Source organism: Chinchilla lanigera, unplaced genomic scaffold (genome assembly GCF_000276665.1).
Source record: "Chinchilla lanigera isolate Chin_1 unplaced genomic scaffold, ChiLan1.0 scaffold00006, whole genome shotgun sequence".
NCBI classification, from domain to species: Eukaryota; Metazoa; Chordata; class Mammalia; order Rodentia; family Chinchillidae; genus Chinchilla; species Chinchilla lanigera.
The window spans coordinates 6155493-6171087 of record NW_004955407.1 but is presented as its reverse complement, the minus strand read 5'-3'; the positions used below and the strand labels follow the sequence as shown (position 1 = coordinate 6171087).

The 15595-nt window shown below is 37.8% G+C and overlaps 1 long non-coding RNA gene across 2 annotated transcripts in view; it reads right to left on the bottom strand.

Moving 5' to 3' along the window:
- Positions 1–334: 334 nt before the first annotated feature.
- LOC102026501 overlaps positions 335–15595 on the bottom strand; it is a 27816-nt gene continuing 12555 nt past the window's right edge. For both annotated transcript variants that reach the window (XR_259555.2, XR_259554.2), the window contains 2 exons: positions 6394–6487; positions 335–492 (listed from right to left, as the gene is read on the bottom strand). This is a non-coding gene — a long non-coding RNA (uncharacterized LOC102026501). The remainder of the gene's footprint in view (positions 493–6393; positions 6488–15595) is intronic.

Below are 15595 nucleotides of genomic sequence, written 5' to 3'. Positions count from 1 at the left end.
AATTCAGGCTCCAGATCAGTTTGCCCCAGAGTGGTAGACGGTTGTTGCCACTCCCTGCCAATTCCTCCACAGCTTCATCACTTTGTATTTTGTGCTTGAGACTTTTTAGATGTCATTTGTAATTAAGTTATTTCTTTATTTTTTAAAATACCAATCCCCAAGAAATTGAAAGCCTATTGTTCAGTGCCAAGACAACATCCAGGCCATAAACCTGCCAATAAAATTAAGAGAAAGAGACACATTAAAAGCATTAGCTGTATTTTTCTGAGTTCTTACAGCGCTTCATTGAATCCTCTGCAAGAGCATTTACTATTTCAACATATATACTTATCTACATTATGGTACAGAAACTCTTTTTTGCAGATTCCATGTGTCCAAAGATTCCTTATCTTCCTCGGATGCTTTTAGATTCAGGAGGTTGAGAGTAACCTCTGTAGGCCATGGTATTTCTCATTCATCTTTACTCCAAAGGGGAGAAAACAGAATATATAGCTGAAACAAATAGGTTATAATAAGTCACACGCAGGTTAATGTTTAATAACCACCTTACCAGAGGGCTGGGGAGTCAAAGTTTAGAAAAACCTTCATCTATAGGCTTTGTGTATTTCTTTGGTCTGAAATGTCTTTGATGAAAATAGGCATATTTGTAGCTACCATTAAGCTGTTGCTGAACACATGGTTGTTTATAACCAGCTTTGCCCAGAAGGTATGACCCAGCCTTTGTAAACTGTTTGTTAAAAAACTTTTCCTGGATCCTGCATACACTTCTTCCCAGTATACAGCTAAGAGTAGAAAACACGCACACACACACACACACACACACACACACACACACACACAAAGAATTGATTGCACTATAATAGGGGAAATGTTGCCTCTAGGAAATAGGATGGTTAGATAAATATATACTATCCAGTGAAATTTGAATTATAGGTAAAATGTTTTATTATAAGTATGTCACAAATAATGCATAGGGCACATTCATACTAAACGATTACTCACTATGAGATTCAAATTTAATTTATCACTCATATTTTTATTTGTCAAAACTAGCAAATTAGAATGATCACAGAATGAAACTTCATTTAAGAGAAATGGAAAATTGAGTAGGAGTGACAGCCTACAACCTGTACCGATTTGTGAGAATTCCTACCAGAAAATGTCAGTGAATTACAGATGACAGAACATATAGATTCCCAGGGTCCTCGGAGCATCAGGCAAGGATAAGGTGGCCAGTTCCCTCAGTTTATTATCACGAATTTCTAAAGGCCTCTACATATTTCCAGGGTTACTTTGGTTTTCCTATAGTTGTCAAAATTTGAGGAAGGTCGAGAAGTTCTCTTCTACTGTGTCTGTCTCTTCTTTGCCATCTCCACTAAGGGTTGCCCTAGGTGTCAGATACTTGTACGGTTCCAACCACATCAGCCTGGCAACCTAACAGCTCAGCTGTGAGCTCTGGGGTCTTGATAGATGATCTGATGGCCATGAGACATTGTATCATACTGGACTGTACAGAAGACACTGAGACAAGTGACAGCAGCACTGACAGGGATAGGCACAAATGCCAGTGGGGACTGTAGATAGGCACAAATGCCAGTGGGTTACCGTAGGAGATGCTGGGATTTTGCAGTAAAGTAATACTTTCAAAAAATTAAAGCCCTACTGGCCAGGAGGGGTGGTGCATTCCCATAATCCCAATACTGGGGAGGCTGAAGCAGGAAGATTGCTACAAGTTTGAAGCCAGCCTGGGCTACATAGTGAGTACATAGCCAGCCTGCACTATAGCAAGACCATGGCTCAAAATAAATAAATAAATAAATAAATAAATAAATAAATAAATAAATAAATAGCCCTACTTTATGCAGTTCTGTACTAAGAACTGGCTGTCTGAACCCTTGATCTGAAGGAAAGAGAACATGCCTCCGAGGTGCTTAGCCTCATAAAGAGAAATTTCTAGTAATTGAGTCAACTTTAATGGAAAACAGACTGAGAATAGTTTAACAAAAATACTAAAACTGGAGGCCACTAATTGCAACTTGTAAATCTCCAACTCTTGATTTGAATTAAAAATAGAGGCTTAGAAAAGGACTTAACCAAGTGAAATATGAATGCTTAGAACAAATGGGAATCAGGACAAACACAACACGCAAAGCTCAGTGTTTGGATGGCAAATGGTTTATGTAAAAGCTAGAAATTTCAAGAAACTACAAATAAAACCACCTTTATCATATCTGTCAGCAAAATGAAGCATAACTTCAGACATTAGAAAATGCTTTGAAGGAAAATGCCAATCTTGAGGGAAGCATAAAAGGCCTTTCACAAGGAGAAGAACAAAAAAGAAGTCGGAGTGAACATTAAGTGAAATGCAGGGCTACACAACCTGTTCCGTGGTATGGAACAAGTACTCAGAGTAAAAGCCAGGTCATATCTGCAGGTTGGCACTGGCTAAGGTTGAGCACTCTAGGACTACGCCTCTGAAAAAGACAGCATGGATAGGGTAAAGTTGGAACCTCAAAAGGGAATCACATCCGAAATTAGAAATCTCTTAGAAAGCTTGAACACACTGATGTGTTGACTGAAACTAACTACGGTAGCCTAAATAATGGTCCCCCAAAGATGGCCATACCCAGATCCCCATAACATGTAAACATAGCTCATGGCAAAAAGAACTTTGTAGATATGATTAATTTAAGGGTTTTGAGATGGGAAAAATATCCTAGATTATTAGTTGGGCAAAAGCAACTACGTGGGTTCTTATAAGAGGGAAGCCAGAAAGGAAATGATACAACAGAAACAGGGCTCCAAGTGATGCAGCAATAAACTGAATGACGCAGGTGCCTGCTAAGAGCTGTGAAAAAGAGTGACTGGGTTCTGCATCAGGTTCCGTAGAGAAATTACAGCTCCTTGGTTCCTTGATTTTATCCTAGTGACACTGATTTCAGACGGGATGACCAGCCTGTAAAATCATGAATTTGTGTTTCTTTACGCAGCTAACTTTGTGGTAATTTGTTATAGCAGCCATAGGAAACAGATACACTTCTCTTGATGTGAAACCATGTGTATGCTAAACTAATTGAAGTAGGTAAAAATAATTGTCATGGTTAAACTTAACTGTGTTAACTTGATTAGCTTGGGAGCCATCTAGGGGCCCAGGTACTAGCCATGAGCTCTGAGCCTTTTCTCTTTGAAGCTTTTCCCCTGCTCTGCACCTCCCCTGATGAACTAAGCAGCTTTGCTCCACCACACACTTCTGCCGTGTTTCTGCCTTGGGACCAGCTGACTATGGGCTGAAACCATGAGCCAAGTGAACCCCTCTTCCTTTAAGCAGAGGGTGTTGTACAGTTAGTCCCATCAGTTACAATGGCAAACATTACAGTAGTCATTTTCCTAAAGATCAGAGAAAAAAATTTCTGTAGTAATTAGAAAACCATACTCAGAAAGTAGAAAGAAAACTCATGAAAAAAAAAATCTATGTCCTTCCTTAACTGTGTCAAGGAAAGAAAATTCATTTTCATGGACTATTCAATTTAGAGCGAATTTAGAACAAGTAAAAGAAAAAGATAAAGGAAAATCATTCCAAAGCAATTGAAATGACCAGCCATGCATGGAAAGAGATGGATACCTATGAAATATAAACCAAAAGCTCTCAGCAAAATTGGAATAATCACTAGCAGTATCAATGCCGGTGTATTTCCCCTGAGAGAAATTCACGATGATGGGTTAGGAATACTGATGGAGAATAACTTTGACAAGTTATGGCTGAAAAAATGGAAATAGAAACTTCAGATGAAAAGTCTGCAGGTAAGAGCTTTATGTGAACATTGCAATAAGTACACTTACATTCCTGGTAAATTGGACATTTGGCAGAGGTCAAAGAGCACCAGGGAATTCTCTGGAAGACCATATTCATACACCCTCAGGAGGAAGACATTGATACCGGTGTGGTGCAGAGATTGAGACTCTAGTGCCTGGTAAGGACCAGACGCCAGCCCCACCAGGTCAGAAGGCCCAGGGAAGGAGATATGGCAGGTGCTCCCCTTGGGAAAGAGAATAGATCATTCCCCATGTTCCTTTTACTGGCATACAGCAAACACCTTCCTCTAATTTAAGTTTCTCTGCCAAATGGGGAGTCTGCTCCTTAGCTAGCCTACTAAAACAATGCAGCAAGCATTAATATTAATGCATAGATATGATAGGCCGGGGATATAGCTCAGTGGCACAAGCGCCTGCCTGGCAAGTGCAAGGTCCTGAGTTCAATCCCCGGTACTGTAAAAAAAAAAAAAATGAATAGATATTAGATTTACAGGTTAATAGGTTTAATTCTGGCAGATCTATGAATGCATACAACATACCTCGATCATTTCAGTCCCCACCCAGACCTCTTGCCGTGCTCTCATCCCATTTTCTTCCTCTTCTCTAACAGTCCACCTCGACTTTCATCTTAACTCTCCCTGTCTCTCGCATTGGTAACACATGTTACTTCCACTTTATTTTTAGACAGTACAATAATTCATAGTAATTTTCTTGTTGTGATTTAACAAGAATCTTCTATGATCAAAACCAACAAAACTTTATTTCACTTTTAAAAGAATTTTCTCTTGATTAGTTTCCCTGTTATATAAGCATCCATTCACTAAAATAGGTGATAAATATTTAAAGCATGTTTCATAAATGTCACTTGTTTGAAAATAAATTTCATGAAGAAATTCCTTTGCTGCTATGAAAGGTAGTATGTTCTTCTGTGAAAGATAGTGTGTAGTGTTTGAACTGATGATTTTAAAAAGTCTCCTAAGGTATCAAGGGTAGAATTTACTCTATGACACTAACAGGCTTACATAAATAAATTTCAGTATGAAAGAAATAGTCAGCTCATTGCTCCCTTTGAGCTTCTATAAAACCTGACATACTCACTCACTGTGGACTTCAGGGCCCCATGTGAGCTGTGCTCTGTGGGGTCCTCCTGTCCGCTGTGCTCCTTAGGCTCTGGCTGCCTTAGCTTTCCACCTGTGCCTCCAGCACCCCAGGCTCCCTTTCTCTTTTGCTCCCTCTTTTCCTTTGTCCTGAGTTGCTTTTCTTTTGATCCTTTGCCTATCTTCCAAGTGAAATTAATTTCAATTGAAATTTCCAACTGAAATTAATTCCTTCTGTTTCTCTTTCTTCATGTCCTATGATTTTCCAATTTTCTGGGCTAACAATTATGACAGTTTGTATTATATAATTGTATGATTGTTTCATCAATGCACATATCCATCCCAGGACTCCATGTAGTCAGGGATTAGATTTTTCTGTTGTTGTTTACTATATCCAGTGTTATGAAAAGGTACAGAGAATGCTTAGAACCTTGTGATAGGCCAGTTCTTCCCTTTGCATGTGTATTCCCTAGGTTTTGTTACAGTAACAATGCCTAACAAGCAAATTCCAGTTTTTAAGGTTTTATTATAAGGATTTACTATTCAACTGCAGTTCTATTCAACCTCCTAGTTTCTCCTGAACTTATCTGGGTCTGTTCCCCTTGAGCAGTTGTGTTTGTAGTCAAGGGCTAAGCCCAGAATTTTGAACAATGGATGGGCAGGCATCGTCTTTCAGAGGGATGTCCTAGCACAACAGGACAAGCAGAGCACTGCACACTTTTTGAGGAGTCCTGGGGAGTTGCTGGTGACTGAACCCACTACTACCTCAGACATGCTGGGAAAGAGCTATACCACTAAGCCCCATGCCCATGCTTTAAGAACATTTCTTAAAGCCTCAAATTGAATTCTTATGCTCACATCTGGCTACATCACACTAGTCAGAGCAAGTCTATGGCCCAAGTCAGTGGAAAGAGGTGAATTTTACCCAGTTGGGAAAACTCCAGATGTAGGTAATTTTTCTCTAGAAGGGTTATAGAAAAACACTTGTCCCATTACCTTGTACCAAAAAGCACACTTTTTAGTGTCTGGCAGATGATAAATATTAACTTATTATTTTGTGGATAAACCACTTGATAAAGCTTTCTCTAGAGTGGTTTGAATATTGCACAGTGTTTGGGAGCAGTACCAGCATTAATATAATGACTTTTTAATTTTCAACTGATATACACAAATAACAAATTTAACTTTTTACAGGGAGTTTTTGTTCTCTTATGAAGGTTGAAATTGTTTTGAGAATACTTTTTCTTCACATTTTACTGACATTTTTCTTATTGTTTTCATTTTTATCAATCTGTAATACTTTGGCCACATAAATAACAATTTTATCAACATGTCTTTAAATTTTTCTCATTAATATTTTGGCAAGAACAGTGATTTTTTTATTTGTGAGGCTTTCTCTTGCTTGTCTTTCTTTGTTACACGATTATTCAAACTTTAGGAACACTTTATGTCCCATAAGATGGCTATATCACGATTTACTTACCCTGTCTTTTGCTGGCTAAATTGTTTTCATTTGTAAATAATATTGTGGTGAATATCTCTACAGATCATCAAGATTTCAATTTTTTTCTGAGACCCTAGAAAAAGAAGGAACAAGTTCGAGAGTACTTTTTAAAAAACTTCCTTCGTCTTTTATCAAATTATTATCCAGAGATGTACTGCCTTTCACTTTCTTACCCACAAGAGCATTCAAGACCCGCCTATCATCCTGAACCTAAACATTAGCGTTAATGACGCTCTGGGCCGCCTTCGCGAGAACATATCCTTCATTATGATGCCAAGAAGGGTAAATGACAGGCTCTTCTCTCAAAGGAAGAGCACGCAAAAGGTGTCTGCGAACTGACCGGGCGGCTGTTCTCCAAGGATCTAAAGGGCAATCTGAGCGTGGAGGAGGCGGGCAGGAGGGGACCGGGGGATCAGACGGACGTGCGGTTCCCTGGACGCGAGAAAGGGTCCGACCCTCCCGGGCGGGCCACCCCGTCCCGCGCGGAGCCCCGCCTCGACGGCTCCTCCGATACCGGCCCCTCCAGGGCTGCCTCTGTCCGGGAAGGGCCAGGGACGAGGCCAGGCTCCCAGGAGCCGCCCTGCCCGGCCTCCCGAGCCCCTCAGGCCTCCCTGGGCCACCCCCGGGCGAAAGCAGATGGCACCCAGCTCTCAGTGCTGATCCTGAGTGCGCAGGTGGGAGATGGCAGCCCTTAAGGAATGCCCTCCCGGCCAGGCTGTGCTCCTTCGTGTCACTCTGGGGGCTGCGGTCTTAGCTTCCACCGCCTGTGACACTGACCCACCCCGTGCCACTGAGTGCCAGGGGTGACAAAGGAGCCGGTTCCAGGGATGCAGGGGAAGAAACTCCCTACCTGAACGCTGTCTGGGACAAGTTCGTGTTCTCTAAAACAAAGGAGTGAATTTTAGGAACAACAGAGGTTAAGAGCAGAATATATTTATTGGGGGAAAGAAAACTTCTGTCTGAGAAAGGGTCAGAAGGGGGCCCCCAGTGGGTTGCCGAGGAACCTGCCTTTTGTAGGGATTTTTAGAGAGCAAATCCAGGAGAGGTGGTCCAACTTGGAAAACATAGGAACTCGCAAGGTGGGTACGGAGTGGGACAAAACTATGATCAGCCAATAAGATTATGAGTACAATTGCTCAGATAAAATTATGTCAGGACCAAAAGGGAAGCAAGTCATGTAGCAGGTGGGCAAGAATACAGAACAGGGGCTTTTCCTGTAGGAGGCTGGGTTAGTGACTCTTTCAAGGTGATGGATACCTAGTTGGAATATCAATCCCTGATGTCCATCCCTAGGGAGGTGTGTGGGTGCATTCGTTTCATGCTTTGTCTTGAGGTCTGGCCCACAGCAGGAGTGCTTGTCTCTCCCACAGTTGCAAGGTACCTTGTCTTCCATACTAGCTCCTTCGAGGGCCCAGCCCTGTCTGCCTATAATATTTCTGTGTAACTCAGCTGCCTACAACACCAGAAGGACTTCCTTTGTTGTCTTCCAGCTACTGGCCCAGAATCTTTTGTTTAAGACCAAAGCCACCTGCAGGGTGGAAGCAGCCAGGATTATGCATGTTGTGTGCAAAGTAATGGCTACAGATCCAACACACACTTACATCTACTGTACATTCACCCCTGAAATTCTTCAATATACACAGCCAACAAAATTATAAATCAATCTTACTTGGTAGCATTTGCCCATTTCTGTATATAGATACCCACTAGAGCCCATTTCAAACTGCATAATGTGTAGTCGTTGAATACAGATTTGGAAAGTGATTCACAAGTGTACATTTTTTATCTTTTTCCACAACAAAGATATACTAGGCATAACCTCAAGAACTCAGAAAAGAGTGAAATGTAGCAAGAAAATTAAGAAGATATGAATGCTGAATAATGTTATCTTTGTAGGTAGAATTTACTTAACAAATATATTAAATACTGGTGCATGTAATTTAACATTTGACTCAAATTTAAAGTAATTTTAGCAACTGACTTCATTAGCTGGTTTGACCTAGCTCCAACACGTTCTTCTGTCTCATTAAGAGAAGTTTCATGGTTTGTATTTTCCTGTGTATCATTATTTACTGGAACTGGAATACAACATAAAACAAGGAATAAAATTTCATCAAATTTAATATACACTGTTTTATTGTCATGTATGAATACTGTATAAATGTATGGGTGCTTCTGTATTTGTGTGTGCTTACTTTAAATTATTTTATTAAAACTCCACTCTGCAGAATTATACATCTCTCTGAATCATTCTCATCTAGCACAAGTGTCAGCAAACTATGGCCAGGGGTTGGATCTAGCTTGTGTCTGCTTCTCTTCCCTTCCCTTCTTGCATTCTTCCCTCCCTCCCTCTCCCCTCCCCTCCCCTTCACTTCCCTTCTTTTTCTTTCCCTTTCCCCTTTACCTCTTTGTTTTTCTTTTCTTCCCTTTCTTTTCTTCCCTTTCTTTTCATTCTTTCTTTCTTTTTTTCTTTCTCTCTTCCTCCCTCCATTCCTCCCATCCTTCCTCCCTCTCTCTCTCTCTCTTTTTATCTTCCTTTCTTTTTTCTGCCAGAGTTTTAGACCTAATTTACACACTTACCTTATAAAGACAATTCTCCTTCCTACAAAAACAGTTACTTTGATTTAAAGGCGTTGAGGGTAGAAACACTAGCCAACTACGGACAAGGCAAATGATTTCCAGCACTTCTCGATGAATTGACAGAGATTACTAGTAATGCTCAGCTGTTTACTTGAGCGCATTTTCAGCATGAAATAACAAAATCTGTCTATGAATATCATGCTTGGAACAAGTATAGGCAATAATATTTCAAAGAAGTTGAGAAAACTAATTTATAACAAATTTATGCAGAATTTGTTAAGATGTGCTTCAACTGATGCTGGAAAAATTTGTATGGAGTGAAAAAAAAAAGTGAATTTGGAAAAACTTAGAAAGCCTGTGAAAATACAAGATTTTAGTTTAAAGACCATATGCACTCATTTTGCTATTTATTGGCAACTCTTTTGCTTGAAATATTTTACTTCCATGTGTTAGTATTGTCGTTAGTAACTTCATTCACTTGGTGGACATTTCATGGAATTTGTATCTGTTCATTGCTTGGGCTATCAAAAATTAAAATAAGTTTCTATTCCCACAAATATTTTGAGAATATATGATCTCCAAGACCAAGCTGCAGCTTCAATAGCTTTTTTTTCTCACCTTAGCGCAAAGACAAAGGAAATGTCCCTAGTTCATAAATCATTTAACTTTACAATTGAAAAATTGCCACATCATTTTTAAGTTAGTGTTGCAATACGTAATAAAAGGCAAGTAACAAGAAAATATAGAATTTAATCAATGCCATTATAAGATAAATATTTACAATTAAGACCATATGCTACTAGACTGATAACAGTATGCAGTACCTCTAATATGAAAAAAACTATCTTTAGAGATGAACTCTGTAAAATATCATTTGCATCAGCATTAACACATGAGCACCTACAATAATGTTCGGTGGGGAACACCATCTTTAAACTTTGAGTAAATGAAATCTCATTAAAATAATTTGCTAAGTGCACTCAATTATTACGTATTCAATTTCGTCTATAAAAATAGCAAAAAAATTCTCTCTTATAATGGATATATCTATATAATATTCTCAACTTTGCATTTTGGCCTACAAAATATAATATATGGAGTATCTAACTTGATTTGTCACAGAAAATTTGCTGATTCCTAATCTTTGCAAACAAAGTAATTAGGGGCTGGGGATTTAGCTCAGCGGCAAAGTGCCTGCCTGGCAAGCACAAGGCTGTGAGTTCAGTTCCCGGTACTGGAGGAAAAAAAAAAGTGAGCTCAAGGCCAGCCTGAACTGCATAGCGAGACCCTGTCTCAAAAAGACAAAAAAAAAAAAAAAAAAAAAAAAAAAAAAAAAACGAACAAAGTAATTAAACTAAATATACTTGAAATAAAATGCTGATGTAATATTCATTATTACTGACATATAGCACTACTATGTAAAATTTATCTATATTTTCTAGTTCAGTTTCTTCCATAGTATAATATTAATTATTACACATTTGGGCCGTGCACCAAAAATGCATTACTGAGCTATAAAGAGTCACTGTGCTGAGACGAGCTGCCTTCACATTCCCCATTCCAAATTGAATTGGACAAAAACAAAATCAAATTTCCCCACAAGGTCAGCATTGAACCTGACTATTGAATCTGACTTTTTCTCATCCAATTTCTTTTGCGACCAGAATCATGGAAAGAATTGTTTGTGAACCAAGGTGCTACTGAACTGGAGGGGCTTATAACCAATATTTCCCTTGGCAATAGGTATTCAGTTTTTGTCCTACCCAAGGCAACAAAAATTATCTCCCTTATCTCAATTTGCTTTGTCTCTTTTGATATGTGCATTATCATAACACCCCAGTTTCTAAAATTAATTTTGAATTTTCAATTTTGCACTGTATGTTTTTTCTTATATAGCTTGCAGAACACACATAAAATCTCCTACCCCCTGACATACCATCAACTGAAAATTCCCTAAGTCTTTGAAAACAGACATAAACTACTTCTCTACTCAGTCAATTTCATGCTTAAAGTTTGTACACTCAATTCCTATGAGGACGTATATCTATATGCTCATCTGAAGTCTTTAAACTTTGAAAATCAACTTTAAATCTGAGGTCACTTAAAAGTTACACACATACATAATGAAACACTATAAAAAAGTGAGAAACTAAAAACCTCAGTTGCCTTTATCGTCATTCGTTAGCATATATTTAGTAAATACCAGTTAAGTATCTAGCACTGTACTAAATGCCAAACCCAGCCAAATAATAGTTTGTGCACTTTTATTTAACAGTAGATTGATTTTGTAACTTTCATTAGATAGAACCAAATGAGCCATTCTTTTAATGAGAACTCCAAATACCATAATTTATTTTAAATATGTAATATTTTATTTATTTCCCTAATGTAGGTTAATTATAGGAGAATGTCAGTGTTTATTTTTCCCTGTTTTATTTCTAATCATTTTTCAAAATAAGGATATAAAGTCAACTTTTATTTTAAAGACTAATTTCTTCAATTGGCCCTTGCTTTAGGATAGATTTCACAGTATGGTTTCCTATTCCAGGAAGATGAATATATTTAATATACTTTAAATGGCATCATATTTTATGAGATCTCAAGGGATCTCTCTTTCGTGAACTGCATGTTATTGGATAATTATTGCTTCAGATATCTTAAATGATGACTAATTAAATATGTATAAAATATATTTATCAGTGAAAAAAATCACAATGTCTCAATTTCTATTCCCTCTTGAAAACGCTTGCACCTTCTGAAGACAAGGAAGCTTTAAGGGATAAGTGTGACAGCGGCTGAGAATATGATTTAACATTAACACTCTGTAGTGCAACCAAAGCACATGGTTAACTAGAGGAATATCAAAATCTCCCAAGTAAGTGTGAGTTTTAGTTTTACTAGCAAGGTAATATACATAAAACTACATGTAAAATGTTAGTCTATCTTTGTATGTACCTTCTATTTATGGGGAAACTGTATTTCATTATTAATTTAGAATATGTAGTATTATGAAGGAACCTGTATTAAAAAGAAAAAAAGGATTTAAAAAATCTAATTACACACTTCCTTACTAACCTTGAAAATTATTCAATAAACTCAAATAGAATTGCTAAATTCTATTACTCTAGATATCCACAGCCTTGACTCTAAAATGAATCATAAATTTGAGCCATTTGCCCACTTCTAAGAGGAAAAGATTGCTGATGTGCTGTTATTCTAGAAATATGGCAAGTGAAGTTTTAACCAGTGTGTAAATTAGACACACTCTATCTGCAAAACATAAACAAATATACACAAAAATAAAAACAGGCGAAGAGAAAACAATGACCTTTGATCTGAGAATGAGAACAATTTGGAGCCCGATGACAGATACTAGGTTGGATGATCTTCTATACTGTGCCCTGTCAGAGACTCTCCTTACCTACACTTTTGTATTAATATGTCATTTTAAAGGAATGATAGTAATTCTTCTTAGAAATGATAGTAATTAATTCATTTAGTGCATTTATTTTGATTAAATTAAATATTGCCAATAATTGTCCATTTCCTTTATGGTTGTTCTTTATTCTGTTTTTTTTTTCTCTACTTTCCATCTTTTAAATATAAAGGCCCAAGACCTATGGCCACATGGAAGGCAAATATTCTCTTCCTCAAATAATTTCATAGACAATCCCAAGCAAGATGTATCTGTGTTCTCTACTAAATAAAGATAAGCTCAGTATCCAAAGCACGTTGATATGTGGTTTCCATAAATGATGACATTGTGATCTTCCTGTGTCTTAGTGGTTTTTGAAATGTATTGCTGTTTTTGAAATGTATTGTTAGTGTCGTACTTACTTTTCTCTCATTGCTGAGACAAAATGTCTGACACCCAAAATTAAGGAAGGAGAGGTTTATGTAGCTCACAGTTGGTAGAGGTTTCAGTCTATAATCAGCTGGCTCTAAGGTAGGGCAACAGTTCAAAACAGCAAGAGACAGCAAAAGCAGCAAAAGCACAAAAAATGGTGGGGGGAGAGCAAGCCTCTTTTCCTGCCTTACATTGTAAGCATAGCTCCCTCCCCGGCTCCAGCCTAGGAATGGAGCCATGGCACCGTCTCCACTCCCTTCTCTTGCACAGGTTCAGAATGTTTACAAAGTAAGGACCCTGGCCCCTGCTGAGTTAAACTTCTAAACTTCTCAAGTTGACACAAAGTATCAACCATTACAGTTAGTTTTCTCAAAATATTCCTGTAGAGAAGAGTGGAAAGTTAACTTTCTACAAATTCTACTGAGAAGTGATTTATGTAGTAAGCACAGGCAAAACAAAGCCCATTGTTAGCAAGTCCTTGTGCTTAAAATGCATGGACCTCTGAGTTCCTATCTAACATGTTGAATGATTCAAATTGTCTTGGAGTTTAGCTCCTTTTCCATAAATCTATTTTTCAAAATGTATGTAAGCTACTGCCTAACACAAAATCATTGTGGCATATTGATTTCTGCAATTTAAAGTGCTTTCGTATTGTTTCCAGACAACTGCCCACAAATAACAAACCATTCTAGAGAAACAACACAAAATAAGATGGTAACAGAAATATAAAAAATGATTCAAACAGGAATAGCTTCAGGGTCTTTCAAGATTTCTTGCTTTTTGTTTTTCAGTAGCAGTTAGAAAACTCTTTTTCCTCACCTTTTCAAGACTACATACCATTTTGACTTTGCTATGATTCCACATTCCCTGTAATAGGAATGACGAGACTCCCAGATCTAGGTGTTAATGAAAGAATGAGGAATAACTGACCCACTAGAAATACACACAGGATCAGGTACACTATTAAGGTTTTAATTGAATCACCAAGCTGTTGAAAGCTAGTAAAATATTTCGCTATAGAGAAAAAGCTAAGAAGTTCTGTATTTCTTTAAGCAACAAACACCAGGTACACTAGAATGTATTTTTGTGTTTGCTTTGCAGTAGGCACTCCACCCTCTTTCTCCTTTGGTAATCTTGACCCCTTGGAGTTGCAGTGGTGTCAGAATCTGCCCAGTAGCAAAATAATAGAAAAATAATGAACTCTTTAAACACCACACGGGATGGTCATGTGTTATTCAGTGACATGTAGTACCTGTTCATAATCAATTCGGAAATTTCTATTAATAAAAATTTCAGGACATTGTTGGGGTCCTGGCACAAAGATAGTCTTGGATTTTTACGCCACTTACTTTCCTAATGCCCATCATAACTAGTCAAAGTAAAATGAGAATAGTTAAAATTCTACACATTGAACAAAGCAATGAACTGTCACCTAGTAATAAAATGTATTGCTTATTGCCAAACAGCCTTAACTCTACATATAAAAAGTGTAAGATGTTACAGAGAATTGTCAGTTGTACACAGAAAAGACTAACAGAGCAATCAGTATAGACATTTTACACGTGCAAAATGCGACTCCTCGGCAGCCACACCCATATTCCCCAGGATCACGCTAGAAGTGCAAAATGTCAGACACAGCCCAAACAGAGCATGTAACAGTCTGCCCTGGAACAAGATCTGTAGGTGACTCACCCGGGGTGGTGGCCACTGGCAAATAAGTAAATAAATAGATAAATAGATAAATAAAATTCAGTCCCCAGTACCAGGAAAAAAATAGAAAAGAGCTCTAGGGGACTAGTATGCATAAATTTCAAATTAATGTCATCCACTTGAGTTTCCCTAATCTAAAGAAGTTGCTAAACTGAAAAAAATCCATCCTATAGTTTATCAGTTTTAATGTATGAATATACGACAGTCAAATTCTGCTATCTCTAATGGATGTGACAGTGCAACTCACGGGCTTCATCTACTCTATACTGTGCATATTTTATAACTGTGCATAAAGTAACTGTACAACAAAGACATTTTCATTGAAGCAGTAAAACTTATTCCACTGTGCAAATTTTGAAATTGACAGGAATAATAATTAAACATCTTAACATCACTCACAGGTGATATCATATATCATAAGGCTTCTTGAGCTATTTTTTAAAAAACCAGTATAACGTATGCTATTTTTAAGGCGAGATTACAGTCACCCTCTGCCCTCCCCCTACATACAACCCATGCATCCATACTACACAGAAGTCAGCTTGAAATAACTGCTCCATCTTTACTGGATAAAGGAAGAGAAGTAGGAACATTGAACAATTTTCTGTGTATTCAAGTATAAAAATCAAGATGTTACCAAGAGACGTCAGTATAATTAGCCACATACATGCTATTTTCTAGGTATGAGGATTCTAATGGATTCCTTCTTGATGGTTTACTTCTTTGTTACTGCCAAAAAAGATAGTCTAAAGGAAAGTTATTTTAGGTGAATTTGAGTAAGAGCTTCACTTCTTTGCAGAGCTGGAATTATATGAGCAGAGATGGGCACTCAACAACAAAAATAAAATAATCTTGATATGGTTTATGCAAGAGGCTCTCAGCTAAAGTATTTGGGCAAGAGAGTCTGTGGAAAAAAACAGTAAAAAGTTAAAGTCTTAGAGCATATAGTGTCATACAGGGGATAAATCAATATATCCTAGCATGTCAATGCAGAATGTTTTGTCAATTGCATGGAAAGAGAGATCAAGGGAAGCAGTAAGAAAT